Consider the following 14,792-nt stretch of genomic DNA (forward strand, 5'->3'; position numbering starts at 1 on the left):
TCCTCGGCCTATCTGCATCCCAAGGTGGTGATTAATTTCTCCCTGCCGCTCATTACCGTGCTCTAAAGACTGGAGAAAATTAGGAGGGAGCTTGAAAATCCCCAAGCTTCAAAAGGTTTGATTTCCTGGGCCCATTTTTTTTTCTGCTTTCCCACTGGCTGATTTCCCACGCTGCTTTTTCCCGGGCATTTGGGGATGTATTTGCCTCTTGTGCATCATCATGGCTTGGGAAAAAAATGGTTTTCCTTCCAAAGTGACTTTTTTTGTGCCTCTCAGCCATGCCTGAATGATGTGCATTCCTTTAGGTGGAGGAGATGAGGGGTGAATGACCTGCAAACTTGACTTCCCCCTCTCCATGGGGATATTACTTAAGTGTCTCCTTCTCTCTTCTACCTCTGAGTGTTTTAGGAGGTTTGGTATTTTGGAAACTCCTTTATTCCAGCAGCTGAGGCTAAAACTGGCAGGGATGAGAAGGCCACATCCCATAAGCTTTATTTCTGCGAAATCCTCAGAGTTACAGGAGTTTGGGTGGATGGGTGCTGGGCCTGGGGAGCAAAAGACCCAAAAGTGGAAAGCAGCAGGTTCAAGGCCTGCAGAGAGCAGAAGGAGGGGATGGGGACTTCAAAATAACGCACAGACTCCTTTGTCTAAGCACAAGAAGCACAAGTGCAGCTTCTTCTGAGAGCCAAAGCAAACCCCCTGTACCTGGAGCCCTGCCCGGGTTAATTTAATGGGTCCAGCCCAATCCCACAACGCTGAGGCCAAGGGGTCACGTGGAGTGTGAGTGGTTTAGGAATACATTTGGAGTGGAATATGGGCTAGAGTCCCCTGAACAAGGAAAAGGCCCAGCAGAAAACTTCTCCCCACCACAATGAAAGGCAAGCTCGTGCAGGGGTCTGGGGGCGCAGATGCCTCTGCTCCCTGGCCCCTCCTCTGCCCCTCACCACAGGACACAGCATTTCCTACAGCCAACAGCCTTGGACAAATGACAGCATAAAACCACATCCCTGGCTTAAAAAGGGGCAGAAAGGAAGACTGAGAGGGAACGAAATGGGGCTGAAGCAGGAGGGAAAACAAACCCCCACTGAGCTGTTATTCCAGACGTGGTGGAAGCCCAAGATCATCCACAGGAGCCCTCAGAAGTTCATAAACACCTTTGTTTGTAGTTTCCACTTTGACTTTGTTCAGACTGGAGGGGACAAATGCGTTCCTGTCGCTGGCTGCTGATTCTGCTACTTCTCCAGGAAGAAATGGCTGCGCCTTTCTCCGGCGCGTGCCTCATAAAACAGGGATTAAGAGCACTTTTTTCAAACATCGTTTTTGTAATAGCGCGGCCCCAAACCCCTTCAATCAGCAAACTAGAGCACGGCTTGACAGCCTAAACTGCCATTCCTTAACCCACAGGACAAGAAGTGCCATTTGCACATGGCTGAGTGGTGAGCAGCAGAGATTCATGTTGGCTGCTAATTGCCTTTGGCTCCGAGCCACGGCACAAACGCTCCAGCACCCAGCCCATTCCTCCTCTCCATCCCATCCTGGGAAATGGCTTTGCCTGGATTTCAATGACTCAGGAGTGTGCGGAGCCAGAATTCTTTCAGGAAGGTGGGCAAGGAAAGGGCAGCCTGGAGGAAAAGTTCTCCAGCAATGCCTCAGGAGCTCCTGGGTACAAGGCTCCAGTTAAAGCCTGCTGTGAATATCTTGGGATATTCAGTTTTCCACGTCTTTCTATGTCTGGAAAGACCATGTGGAAGAACTCCTCTGGCCTTCCAAATCCTTTAGTGGAAGGTGTCCTTGCCCGTGGTAGGGATTCAAGCAAATTGGGCTTTAAGGTCCCTTCCAACCCAAACCATTCCACGATTCCATGATATTCCACCCTAAACCATGCATCCCAGTGCTGTTGGAGGTATCTGAATCTGTCTGGGATTGCCACACAGGACTGGAAAATAACACAGAGGAATTGCAAGGTCCCACCAGGTGATTTTCAGCAGCCCTGAGGTGGATGCTCCTTCAAATGACCTTGGCTGTCTCTGTGGGCACCTGGAATCACCCACCCAAGGTCCTTTTCTGCCTGCAGAATACCCCAGGCCAGCTCAAAGCTGGGCCAGGCTCCAGCCCTGCCTCATTCCCAACCTCTGATCCTGAAAACTGAGTCAGGATTGCAGGGATAACTCCACCAACCCATGTCCACAGAGTGCTGCAGGAAAAATGAGCATTTCTGGGATCTGGGCCAGAATCTGCAGCAAATAATGTGAACAAGGCTTGTGAATGTTCAGATTTAGCAAAAACCTGAGCAAGCCTCCTTGAAAGGAGAGGAGGGAGAGGTGGGACCTTAAGGGTCCTTCAAGGGAGAGGAAGATGATGTTGGTTGTCCAGGGAACCCAGGTGAGAGACCAAGGTGGGGGTGCAAGGAGATGATGATCTGCTTCACTAAACACTCTGCCATCCTCAGTAGACAATCCTGATATTTTACACTCTTTTAAAATTCTAGTAATAACTTTCAAAACTTATTTGTAGAAACAAAATTCTGTGAATAATTTTTGGGGTGCTTGGCATGAATATTCCCAAAAAAAAACCCCTTGGCATTTCCAGAAGTCTGCACAATTTCTCCTAAAGCCATGTGAGAGAAATTATTGATAAACTTCATTAAATTCTCAGATGGTTTATGTTGGAAGGGACCTTAAGGATCATCCAGTCTGCCCCTGCCACTTGTTGGATTTGTCATTCCTGAGGAAAGAATGGTAGATTTTGATTTCCTGTATCCTTCTGCTCTCATTGGTGATGTTTTGTAATGAAATACGACTGGCATGGATTTTCTTTTAATGGATTTAATTGAAATGATGGCAAATCATTCCAGCTGAAGTGTGGGATATGAAATAGGAGTCTACTCCCATATTTACACTCCTAACAACCCAAAATGTGGGGTTTCATGGCAACAAGGAGCTTTCATGGAAACTGCCCAGCACTGCCTCCAAACACTGATTTCAGTTCATTATGTGCTCTGTACCTTCAGGCAAAACAGCACATGCAGGCCCTAAAGCAGGAGCAGCGAGGATTTGGCAAGTTTAGCTACACCCAGAAAGGATGGAACCAGCCAGGGATGCCATGAGGATAATGGCAGACTTTCCAGCTGAGTGATGGGGAAGTATCCACGGGGAGAACTGGGCAGTGTTTCCCCGGGGGGGACAAGCCAAGCTACAGCTCCCTGTACTGTGCAGGCAGAGCTGGAGCTGCTCCCTCAACCCCAGGAACCAGGCTTGTGTCAGAACTGCAGAATTTTAAAATTTCCATCAGGGATTGTAGCGATAGGATAAGAGGGAATGGTTTAAAACTGAAAGAGAGCAGGGTTAGATGGGATATTGGGAAAAAATTCTTCTTGTGAGGGTGTTGAGGCCCTGGCACAGGGTGCCCAGAGAAGCTGTGGCTGCCCCTGGATCCCTGGAAGTGTCCAAGGCCAGGTTGGACAGGGCTTGGAGCAGCCTGGGACAGTGGAAGGTGTCCCTGCCCATGGCAGGGGTGGGACTGAATCATCTTTAACCTTGCAACCCAAAGCATTCTGTGATTCCACATTTCTCTGAAGCTCTGGAGATTTTCTGGGACATGATGGGATAGCAGGGGCACTGTGTGGTGCTGTCAGGGTTTGTGGTACCCCTTTTTCCAGAAATAACTGCAGAAGCTGGGCATTCCCTGTGGATTTGGGAGTGCCACACCTCCCTGCCCTCTGCAATGCTCCTCAGAGTCCCCTCAGGTCACAGTGCCCTGACCTGCTGCCTCCTCCAGTGTGCTTGACAATTAAATGTGAAGAAGGAGCTGCTCCAGGAAGAACACTCTGCTGTTTTGGGGCCAGATCAGCACCTTTTAATCTTTATTAGATGAAAGATGATCCTCTTACTCTCACCAGAAATTCCTTTGCACGTTGTCACTTCCAGCTCCCATCCTGCCCTCATTCAGGGGGTGATGCAGGAGTTCCTGCAGCCTGGAACCAGGCTGGGGCTTTCCTTACAGTTTGGGGGGAAAATGCCAAAAGAGGTGTGCAGTGGCATGGAGACCTCAGAGAAATGGGGGAACTAATGAGGAAAATTGTCAATCCCAGCTGAGAGGCTTCTCCACCTGGCAAAGGCTCCTACCAGGGACATGTCAGGGATAATAAATCTCCTCTCCATTACCAGAGACACCCTGAAAATGTAACTCTTCTATATCCTATATCTGAAAATATAACTATTCTATATCTGAGTGGATCTTCTTACTGCTATAATGACCAGGACAAGATAAACAGAAGTTCAGAGTGATACCAGACTCAGAAATCAGTTAGTTCTGACTTCAAGTTAATGTTTTCCTTCATGCCTTTTACTAATCAGCATTAAATCAAAACAGTTTGTTCAAGACTTTAATTTGTTTCCCCTTATTTTCAAAGCAGGATGCATTTCTCTCCCTTCTGGAATAAAAGCTCTTTTAGGGAAAACATGTCCAAATCCTCATTTCTCTGTTTTGGTTTTCTACCTGTTAGGAATAAACGCGCTTTCTTAATAAGCATGAGAGATTTGTGCATCAGGAGCAGAGATTTGCTTTGTGAATACCTGCTTGGAAATGCTCTTCTGAGGCATATCAGATGTGTCCAAATCAGGGATCAAATCTCTTCAAATCAGCTGTGACAGCTCTGTGTGCTGCTCCCAGCCCAGGACACCGGGATAGGGTGGATAAGGAAAGGAGCAGACCTGTGATGGTGACATTCCCTGATTCCTAAGGAAACTGCTCCCTGAGGATTCACTTCTGGCTGTAAAATTCAGTTTCACTGACTGGTTTTCTGCTCTCCACTCCTCACAGCAACTGGTGGGAAGAAGCAGGAGCAGGGAGAGGCTCCTACTCCATGGATTTACCTCCTCTGCCACTGCCAGGGATGGAGAAGGACTGAGGTCAGCCCTGGAGTCATCCATAAACCACCGACAAGTCAGAGCAGCCCCTCAGGTGTTTGCAGGTGCACCCACAAACTCTGGAGTCCTGGGGACATGGAACAAATACATTTACATTCCAGGGAAACAAAAAAAAAATGGGGATTTTTTTTCTGTGGAAACAGGAGTGAGGGTAGCTGGTGGTGGGAGCACAGCTGCTCTCCCAGCAGAGGGATGATCATCCCTACTGCAGATTCCTGCTCTGCCACGCTCCTCTGTGGCTGTGGGCACACGAGAAGGGACTGGAGCAGCATTTTGTCCTCACAGAGGGGACTGCAGCTGACGATTTCAGCAATGTCACAAGGCCCTTGCAGCATCACAGACTGGTTGGGTCTTTCTCCTGAAGCTCCATTGGCCTGGAGCTGCTGTGGCTCAGTCTCCACAGGCTGGGAAGGAAGTCACATTTAAATCTGCCTCAGGAGGGGACCTGGGAGAGTGGATTTCCTGCAGGAGATGAACTGGGATGTGTTCATGATGCAGCGTGTGATCCCTCAGACTGTGTCAGCCTGAAGAAGACAGAGAACAATTCCACTGCCAGCTGCCAGAGATTTCCCAGAGGGAAAGGAGGCTCTCTCCTAATCCTACCTGCAGCAGGAAGGCTGAGCTTGACCTGTGTGCACAGACACTGCACTGGCTCAGGTGAGGACAAGGATGTTCAGACAATTGTGTGACAGAAACTCAGATGCAAATCCCTGCCCATTCCTGTCCCAGGCTTGGAATCCCCAGTCCAAGCAGGCCCGTGGGATCTGGAGGTGGAGGACAAGCCCACCCTCTCAGAGCCCTTCCTCCCTTGCTCCCCAGCCCTTCAGCTGGGGTGGCATTTCCTCCAGAGCCTGGCAAGGAGCCTCTATCCCCCAGACCTGAGTTTTCCTGGGAAGTGCTGCTGGTGGAAACCTGACAGAGCTGTTCCAGCACAGGAAGAACATTGCAAGGAATGCAAGGCCATGGAGAGGTTTAAAACAACCTCCAGCCAGGGCTGCGAGAGCAGCTCCCACCTCTCTGGGGCTTTCAGGGGCCTCAGCTCCTTCTGTCCAGCCGAGCATGGAGCCCATGTGCAGGAAGATCCTCAGAGGTTATGGACTGGACAAGGCTGGGCAGAAGTTTTCCAGCAGTGTCAGAAGCCACATTTGTGCCCCCCTGCCAGCTTTCAAATCCTTGTTCTGAGCACTGGAGGTCTGAGTTCTCAAAGAAACCATTGTCAGGATTTGTTTAAAATGAATGAAACTCTACTTTTTTCCTAATCTTGTTTATATTGATCCCTCCTATGAAATCAAGGAACATGTAATCAGCTTTTCTATATATCACAGGCTGGTAAAGGTCATCCAGATATCTACATCAAGCCAAAATGTGAATGATGGCAAATATTTCCACCCTAAACACAGAATATATCTATTACAGCCAAGGACAGAAGAGAGAAGGATGTTATCAACATTGATTTTAATTAATGGCATGGAAGAGAAAACCCCTGAACAAGCACCCTGTGCCTGCCCAATTTAATGAATGCCACTTTTCACCTGGAGCTCAGTTGGGTTCCTGAAGCTTCCGGTCATGGAGGGATTTTCCAGACCTGGATGCTTTGGGAGCAGATTGGTTGTACCTGTTCCCTACTTCTTGTTGGCCCTGAAGCAGCGATGATCCAACCCTGACACACCACCCAGGAGATGCTGCCAGCCCTGCTCAAGCACACCAAGGACTGCACATGATTTTGGGAGGTGAGGAGTTGAGGAGGAGCTGGAGCACACCAAGGTCAGCCTCGATGCCTCCACTCTGACTTCCAGCCCTCAGGATACAGATCCCAGCTCTGCCTGTGGGGAATGGTCTGGTTCACTTTCAGGAACCCTGTTTGCTGCTTACCCAGGAGCTCCTTGGCAAAGTCTGCTTTGATTTACAGCCCGTGCTGCTGGAGTTGGATCTCTTTGTCCCCTGAGTCTCATTGGGAATGACTTGAAGCTGCAACAGGTCTGTCCTCAGCACCAGGCTTCACCTTCCAGTCTGGCCATGAAGGGGTAAATTCCAGATGGTGACAGCTCCTAATCCAGGGAGCTCATGAAGGCTGAGGAAGCCTGGACAATTTATGATTTCATTCTAGAGGAGGGTGAGATGCTGAGGCTGGCAAGGATGACAAGGGAGGCCTCTTCTGCCTCCTGGATGGGATTCCAAAAGCAGGAGGGACCTCTCTGGCCACGAGTGCTGGGCTCCACTTCTCCCCACCCTGCCCAGATGTGATGAAGTAGGGCCACGTGCCAAATATGTTTGCAGTCTAAGTGCTGAACTATTCACTAAGAAAATTAGAAAGTACCAGCTTAGGCAGCCAGAGTTTCTGGATAGGCCTTGGAATGGCTTCTCCTTCCAGGCTGGAGCTATGTCCATCTCCTTGGGACAGGGAAGGACCACTGATTCCTGCCAACTTTCAAAATTGTCTTGTAAAGAAGAACAAACTCTTGGATGGTGGAGGTAGATTAGGGGTTTGCTTTTCCAGATCCTTTTCCCTTTGTTTGTAATGCCCACAGACATTCCAGAGGCTGCATGGCTGAGTGTTTAAATGAGAGAACACTTCCTGGAGAAAATGACCCATGGAACACTCCCAGAGCTCTGGGACACAACAGCAGAAGAGGCAAAGATTACTAAACAGGCAAAAATTCCATGCAGGTACAGCTCCAGCTCTCAGCAGGTGGTGGGAATAAAAGATGATGAAGGCAGAGATAAATGTGGTGTCTCCTGATGGTGGGAGATGAAAGCACACTGGAGTCAGGCATTTGTGTCTGTCTGTTCTCCAGGAACTCTTGGAAAGAGGGCTCTGCCTGTGTTTTATTGGAATAGAAGCCAGACTGCATAAAAAAGATCATTAGGGGCTGTGTTGTTTTTATTATCTGTGATTTTTTTTGCCTCGTGCTAATGAATCCCAGACCATCCCAGCCCAAACCTAGCTGGGAGGAGAGCTGGAGGGATCCCTCCCTCTGCCAAGGCTGAGCTGCTGAGCATTTAATCACAACCAGGAGATGGGAACCAAGCCCAGAGCTCTTCAATGGCCACTTCCCACGGAGAAAGGAGGATTTGAAAGCATTCCAAAGTGTCCAAAGGCAGCTTGGATCCAGCTGTTCCAAACAAGGCTCAGAGGTGAGCACACCTGAGCACACCAGTGAGACCACTGGGGCCCTTCCCATCCTGTACCTGGAGCAAAGAGCAGGAAAACTGGAGCAGAGCTTTCTACAGCAACCTGGGCTACAAATCCATGGTATCCCAGGATAATCCTTTCTTCCTGTACAAGAACAAGAGGATCAAAAAGGACACGAGCAGAGGGTGGTTCAGGCAAACAGGAGGAGATGGGTTTCATCCATTCCCTGGATGCTGTTTGTGACAAAGGATATGGTGACTGCTGAGAGTCCACTTGGATTAGGGAGGAAAAATCCATGGATACAGAGAAACTAGGGCCTCCAGTTGCCCCACCTCTGGTTTAGGTCAGATATTAGGGAAAATTCCTTCACTAAAAGGGTGGTCAAACACTGACACCACTGCCCAAGGCTCTGGGGGAGTCATGTCTGTGGAGGGATTTAAAAGATGTGGATGTGGCACTTGGGGACATGGGTCATTGGTGGCTTTGGAAGTGCTGAGGGAATGGTTGGACTCAATCTTGGAGTGCTTTTCCAACCTTAATTATTCCATGATTCTACACATAGACAGCAAAACCCTTGAGGTGGAGTCTGTGGGGAATGCTACCTGGCTCTGAACTCAATCCACACTGGAACAGATCCTTCACCCAAATATCTCTAGGGTGCTGATGATGCTGGTACAGCCTTTCTCCCTCTCCCTGCTTGGTCCAGGTCCTCCCCAAATCCACTAAAACTGCCCTGGAGGCAGGTTGGATTCTTTATTTACCAATCCTTATTCTCACAGCTGGGAAAGTCCTGCTGTCCAGTGGATCACACCTTGTCCAGTGGATCACACCTTGTCCAGTGAGTGCAAGCAGACGTCGCCCCTTGCTTTCAGTACACGGCCAGAATATTTCTGCCAGGCAGAATTCCTTCCAGAATTCCTCACTGGGACCTGATGCCAGCCGGTCAGGAAGACAAAACAACTCTTGTCTCATGAATATGGAGCAGGGAGAAGGCTGCTCCAGGGGGGGAGGGAATGTGGGGAGCATCAGGGATTCATGGAGCGCTCCAAACGGCGCTCACGGCTCAGCACTCCAGAACTGCAAATGTTGATGATTCCGGCGGGCTGGGGCGACACTTGGGGAGAAATGGACACTTTGGAAAGGCAAATTCTCTGCCAGTGAGAACCGCTGCCTCAGAGCTCATTCTGAGCTTGGCACCGAAGTGAGGGAAATGCCTGGGGCACGCATAAGGATTCCTGAAATGTTCCATTTATCCCATTTTGGGCTGCTGGCCGTGTTTATGGGCAGTGCATTAACCCCTGGCTGAAACGATTGGCATCAGCAACTTCCCAGTGCCCTTCCCACTCCGCTAAATCCAACAGCAGAGAATGGGATGTGTCCAGCACATGGCTAATGTGGGATTGCAGCGGGAGCCCCGCTGGAAATGGAGAGAACCCTGCAAGAGGTGGTGTGAATTCATTAGGAATCCGTGCGGCTCCAATCGAGAATATCGAAGCAGTGACCTTCATACAAAATGTATCGTGCAACGCTCTCTATTAAAATAATCATAAACACAGTCAGCAGTAAGCAAAACAATCCAAATGTGCCTGGAAAACAAATGCAGCCAGGGGATGGTGGATGGAGCAGGGATTAAATTTCCATTTAGGTATTACAGGCCATGAAGGGGTTTTTTTGCCTTTTCTCTTTTCAAGCAGTGTTTCCAAAATCAATAGCGGGGGGAGGGAAATGGGATGATTTGGAACATGGGGAGTAATTGCTCCGGTTCATCACTGCTTGTGTTCCGTGCTGGAGCATCCATGAGGGGAGCAGGCTGCTGAAGCCAGCCCCAGTCAATATTTGTCCAGAGCACAGGGAAAAATCCTGCAGTTCCGTGGGCTTTTGGATGCCATGCTTCCCCTCTGCCAGCATCTGTCCTTCCCTTGGGGATGAGACCCATGGATGCAGGATCAAAGCACCATGGTACAGATGGCACAGGAACACACAGAGCACGGCAAAGCCAGACTGGGATCTGTGGGATGGCAAAACAGAGCTACAGAGAGACTTCCAGAGGGAGGGATGGGGCTGTGCCAGACCCTGAGCTCCTTCCAGGGGCCGTGACAGGGTCAAAGCTGAAGGAAAATACTCCTTTTGTCTGCCTGAGATACTACAAATGAAGTCCTGCTGCAATTTTCAGCCCCATGCTGGCAGGAAAGGTGATGCCCCAGAGGAGAAGCCAAGGCTCCTTTGTGCATTCAGTAGAGAAACCAAAGGCCAGTGTCTGCTGGGAGTCCAAGATTAGTGGCTGCTCTCTGCTGGATACATCCAGCTGTCCCTAAAAATGGGGAGCTGGGAGCATTGAGCAGGAGCAGGGGTGGTCATGGCTGCCCACTGAGCATCATCATTCCCAGAGCGTGATCAATGAGCTTGGGAATGTTCATAGAATCCCAGGAGGGTTTGGGTTGGAAGGGAATTTAAAGCCCATCCAGCCCCACCCCCTGCCACGTGCAGGGACATCTCCCACTATCTCAGCTTGCTCCAAGCCCCATCCAACCTGGCCTTGGACACTTCCAGGGATTCAGGGGCAGCCACAGCTTCTCTGGGCACCCTGTGCCACGGCCTCAACACCGTCACAAGGAGTAATTTCTTCCCAATATCACATCTAACCCTGCCCTCTGGCAGTGGGAAGCCATTCCCCTTGTCCAGTCACTCCATTCCTTGCAAAGAGTCTCTCTCCACATTGCTTGTCAGCTCCTTCAGGCACTGGAAGGCCACAATGAGATCACCTGGAGCTTTTCTTCTCCGTGTTGAACAACCCCAGTTCTCCCAGCCCTTCCTCTTTCCCTCCATTATCTTGGAAGTGCCCACCTTGCCTTGAAGCCATGACAGCTTGGGGGTTTTCCCCATTTTCCACAAGTTTCTTCAAAACTTTCAGTTTTTCATTCCAGACCGGTTGCAGTTTTGCAGGAGCAAACTCAGAGTATCTCATCTGCTGCAGTCCCTGCTTTTCTCTTCAATGCTCTCAGGCCCTGCCTTGGCTCTTCCATTGGGTGATGTTGCCATCTCTTGCCAGGAGACCTGAAAAACCATGGGAAGGATCTCAGGAGTCAAGATGGAGACAATTCCCCTCTCCTGCCCTCTTCCCATCACCTGAGTGCCCCATTATTTTCATTCTTCACCCAGCTCTGCTCTGTTCCCTCAGCTCCTCCAGCACAATCCCTAAGAACAAAATCATTTTCAGTCTGGGCCTTCCTGGATTAGCTGCAGTCTTTAGCTACACAAGGGAAGAACAAGGAAGAGAAAAGGCTCCAGGGACAGACTTTTGTTGGAGGCTTTAATATATTTTGCCAGCTCCAGTGAAGTTTGAATTTATCAATTTTCATTCTCTCCTGACATTTCCCAACTTTTGTGCCACATCTTTTTTTTTGGATGATCAGCCTTTTTTTCATCCTTTCTGCTCCTTTCTCCTTTTGGGAAGGTTTCCATCTTGCTGCTAATATGTTTAGCCACCCTGCCATAGCTGGAATTTTTTGCAACATATTTTCCCTGTTACAGACCAGCCACCTTCCAGACTGCCTCCGTAACTTTCAGGCCCCCAAATTTTCCATCAATTTTCTACCATATTTTCTGGATTTGCCCATGTGATTTGAGAGAGATCCACACTTGCTTTCATCCCCTGTGCTTCCAAATGATTTTCTAATGCTTTGTCACCACAGTTATTTCCCGTGACCACCTCAGCAGCTATAACAAGTCCACCAAGTTTCAGGATTCTAAGATGACAATGCTTTTGCTGGATTGGATCCCATCTGGAGAAACCCCATCCCATCCATGGTGTGATTGCTTTTCTGATCTCCCCTTTCCTTTGTGTGCCAGGAGATCCTGGGCTGCCCTCCACGTCTGGCTGCACTCCCAGCACTCCCAACTTGTGTGGTTCAAACCAGTGTCCAGGACATTCCCACTGGAAATCCTCCCCCTGCCCTTCCCTCTTCCCTGTTCCTCACCTGCTGCCCTTGGGCAGCCTCGTAATTGATTGCATTGTTCATTGTATGATCTCATCTGAGGTTTTTCCCTTTTTTTTTCCCAGGGAATGAGGGAGGTTTGACATTTGCTTGCAGTGCCTTTCCAGTGCTCCCACATCAGTGAAATCATTCACCCTAAAAAGCACTTCTTTAAGTGAGCATTATCAACGAGCTGCCATCGATGCCTTCCTCCTGATTAGCACTAATGAATCTAATAGGCTGCTGTTATCAGTATCCTCGCACATCATATGGCTTATTGATGGACTTGGGTGCCTATTTGCTCTAATGAAAACTATGGAATTGCAGATCCATCATGCCTGAGTGGTGATGGAGCCCAGAGCCAGCTGTAATTGTTGATTCCTTCGCTGAGAAGGGGATTTGAGAAGCTCTAACTACAAAAAGCCATCAAGTATTTTTTTTTTTCTCCTAATGAATAACCCGCTTTCCCATAAAGGCAGAAAATTCACACTGATAAAGGAAAATAAATGTTCATGTAGAGCATAATTAGTTAGTGGGACTTGTCACCATGGAAAGTTGTTCAGCCCAAGGATGGGAGCGATGGAAAAAGCTCAGGGATTAAATGGACAGGCAGAAGGCCACAGTTACAGCTCGGGCTGGAAAGGGCTGGGAAGGATCCAGAGCTGCACATCCCAGGTTTCATATGTTCTCCCACAAATCGTGATGAGCCTTCAGGTGGGACAAGAAAGACAGAAAGACTTTCTAAAGTATCTAGGGAGAAACGAGGTCACCAGCCTGCTGAGCATCTGAGCTGCCAGTGCTCAGGGACCCCATTTTAGACCTTTCATAGAGTTCCAGCATGGTTTAGGTGGGAAGAGATCTTAAAGCTCACCCAGTCCCACTCCCTGCCATGGGCAGGGACACCTTCCACCATCCCAGGTTGCCCCAAGCCCCATCCAACGTGGCCTTGGACACTTCCAGGGGCAGCCACAGCTTCTCTGGGCAGCCTTTGCCAGAGCCTCCCCATTCTCACAGGGAACAATTCCTTCCCAATATCCCATCTAACCCTGCCCTGTGGCAGTAGGAAGCCATTCGCCCTTCTTAATTCTTATTTAAGCTGCCACATTCCCCTGTTTATAATGAAATAACTTTGTTCAATTCCTTATACATTAAAATAAGTTGTTAACAATGCTTATCTATAATGTGAACTCAGCATTCAATATTAGAATAAATGCAATAAACAACTCACATGCTTCAGAAAACTTGGCAGTTTCAGCTGAATATTTTTTAATCTAAAGAAAACCTTGGGGTCTGTAAAATCTGAACTTTTTCCCATTTGCTGTAAAAATCAGAACCATTTCCCATTTTTTTCCCAACCAAAATCTGGGTGCTAAGGGTTCTAAAGAAGAGGGTGATTGTAAAGGCTAAATTATATTGGATCAAAATGTGTTTTCAGGTGGGACAGGGGGCTCAGGGATCCCTGTTGGTCACACTCCTGGTCAGCACAGGTGTGGGGGTTTCATTCATTCCTGTGTCCAGCAGGAATTCCAAACCCACTCAGGCTGTTCATGCACATTTCTGGCTGGGTGACCACCAGCACCCAGTTTTGAAGACACCCATGACTCTGGGGACAGGTTTTTCCTGCAAATTCAGAAATCCCCTGGACAATCCAACCTGTGGCTGTCATTCCACAGGGAGATGGTGAACAGTCTGCAGGGATAAAGCCCTCATCCCATCTTCTCCTGGCTTTTCCTCTTATTCCTGGCATGACACAGGCTATGCTTGGCCCTGGCCTGCCCTGGTGGTCACACAGGGCACCTCCAGGTCAAGCCAGCTGTGCCACATCTGGCAGGTGTCAGGGCTGCACGGAGTAACCCTGACATCTAGTGGCTTCCAGAGCCCTGGACATCCCGAGCTGGGCGGAGCAGGGATGGGCAGGGGACACCCACAGCCTGTCCTAAGGCCCCTTCCCATGGATGCAGCTTTCCCACAGGGCACAACACGGTGTGGGCAACCAGCACCACCCCGAGGGATGTTGTTAAAGAGGTAATACATGGCACTAATTAATTATTTGGACCCTGTTTTATTATTTTTTTTTTATTTTTTTTTTTTTTTAACCAGGCTGTTGGGTTTTGGTAGCTCCAAAGCTGAGCTTGCCCTGGAACCTTGCCCAAGGGAAGTTTTCCCGTGGCCTCCTTGGGAAAACAAAGTGTGGGACAAAGGGTTTCACCAGACAAAGACCTGTGCTGCATCCTGTGTGCTGGAAACACCCCAGGGATGCTCCAGGAGCAGGCAGGAGGAGGTGCCAAGGACAGAGAGTTTTCAGTGTGACCTCTTCCCATGTTAATGCTAAAAATTCCATTTTAATGGAGAGCGAAGGCCCCACTTCCCCTTCCTGCTGCCAAGGTGGCTTTTGGAAGAGGGGTTATACAAAAAAGCCTTCTCTGAGCAGGAACACCCTCTGCCTGCTCTCCAAGGGAATGATTTTGGGAGGTGTGGGAGATCTGGCTGCCCTCTTGCAGCTGATCAAGGCAAGACAATGTCTGAGTTCAGTCAGCTGCTGGTGTCCCTGTCCCCTGGCTGTGCCAGCAGCTGGGTGCCCAAACCCTGCTGCCACATCCCCCAGGTGCAGCTGGAAGTCCTAAGGAAAGCACCCAGGAGTAGAGGCTGGGAAGATGATGGGAAACAGGGAGAGGTTTCACTGCACCACTCCCGTGACTCCCTGCCAAATAGAAATGCAAATCCTCCGTGGGGTGAAGGAATTCACACAAAAGCAGC

This window comes from Passer montanus, unplaced genomic scaffold, assembly GCF_014805655.1.
Source record: "Passer montanus isolate IOZ18808 unplaced genomic scaffold, ASM1480565v1 scaffold115, whole genome shotgun sequence".
Taxonomy (NCBI): domain Eukaryota; kingdom Metazoa; phylum Chordata; class Aves; order Passeriformes; family Passeridae; genus Passer; species Passer montanus.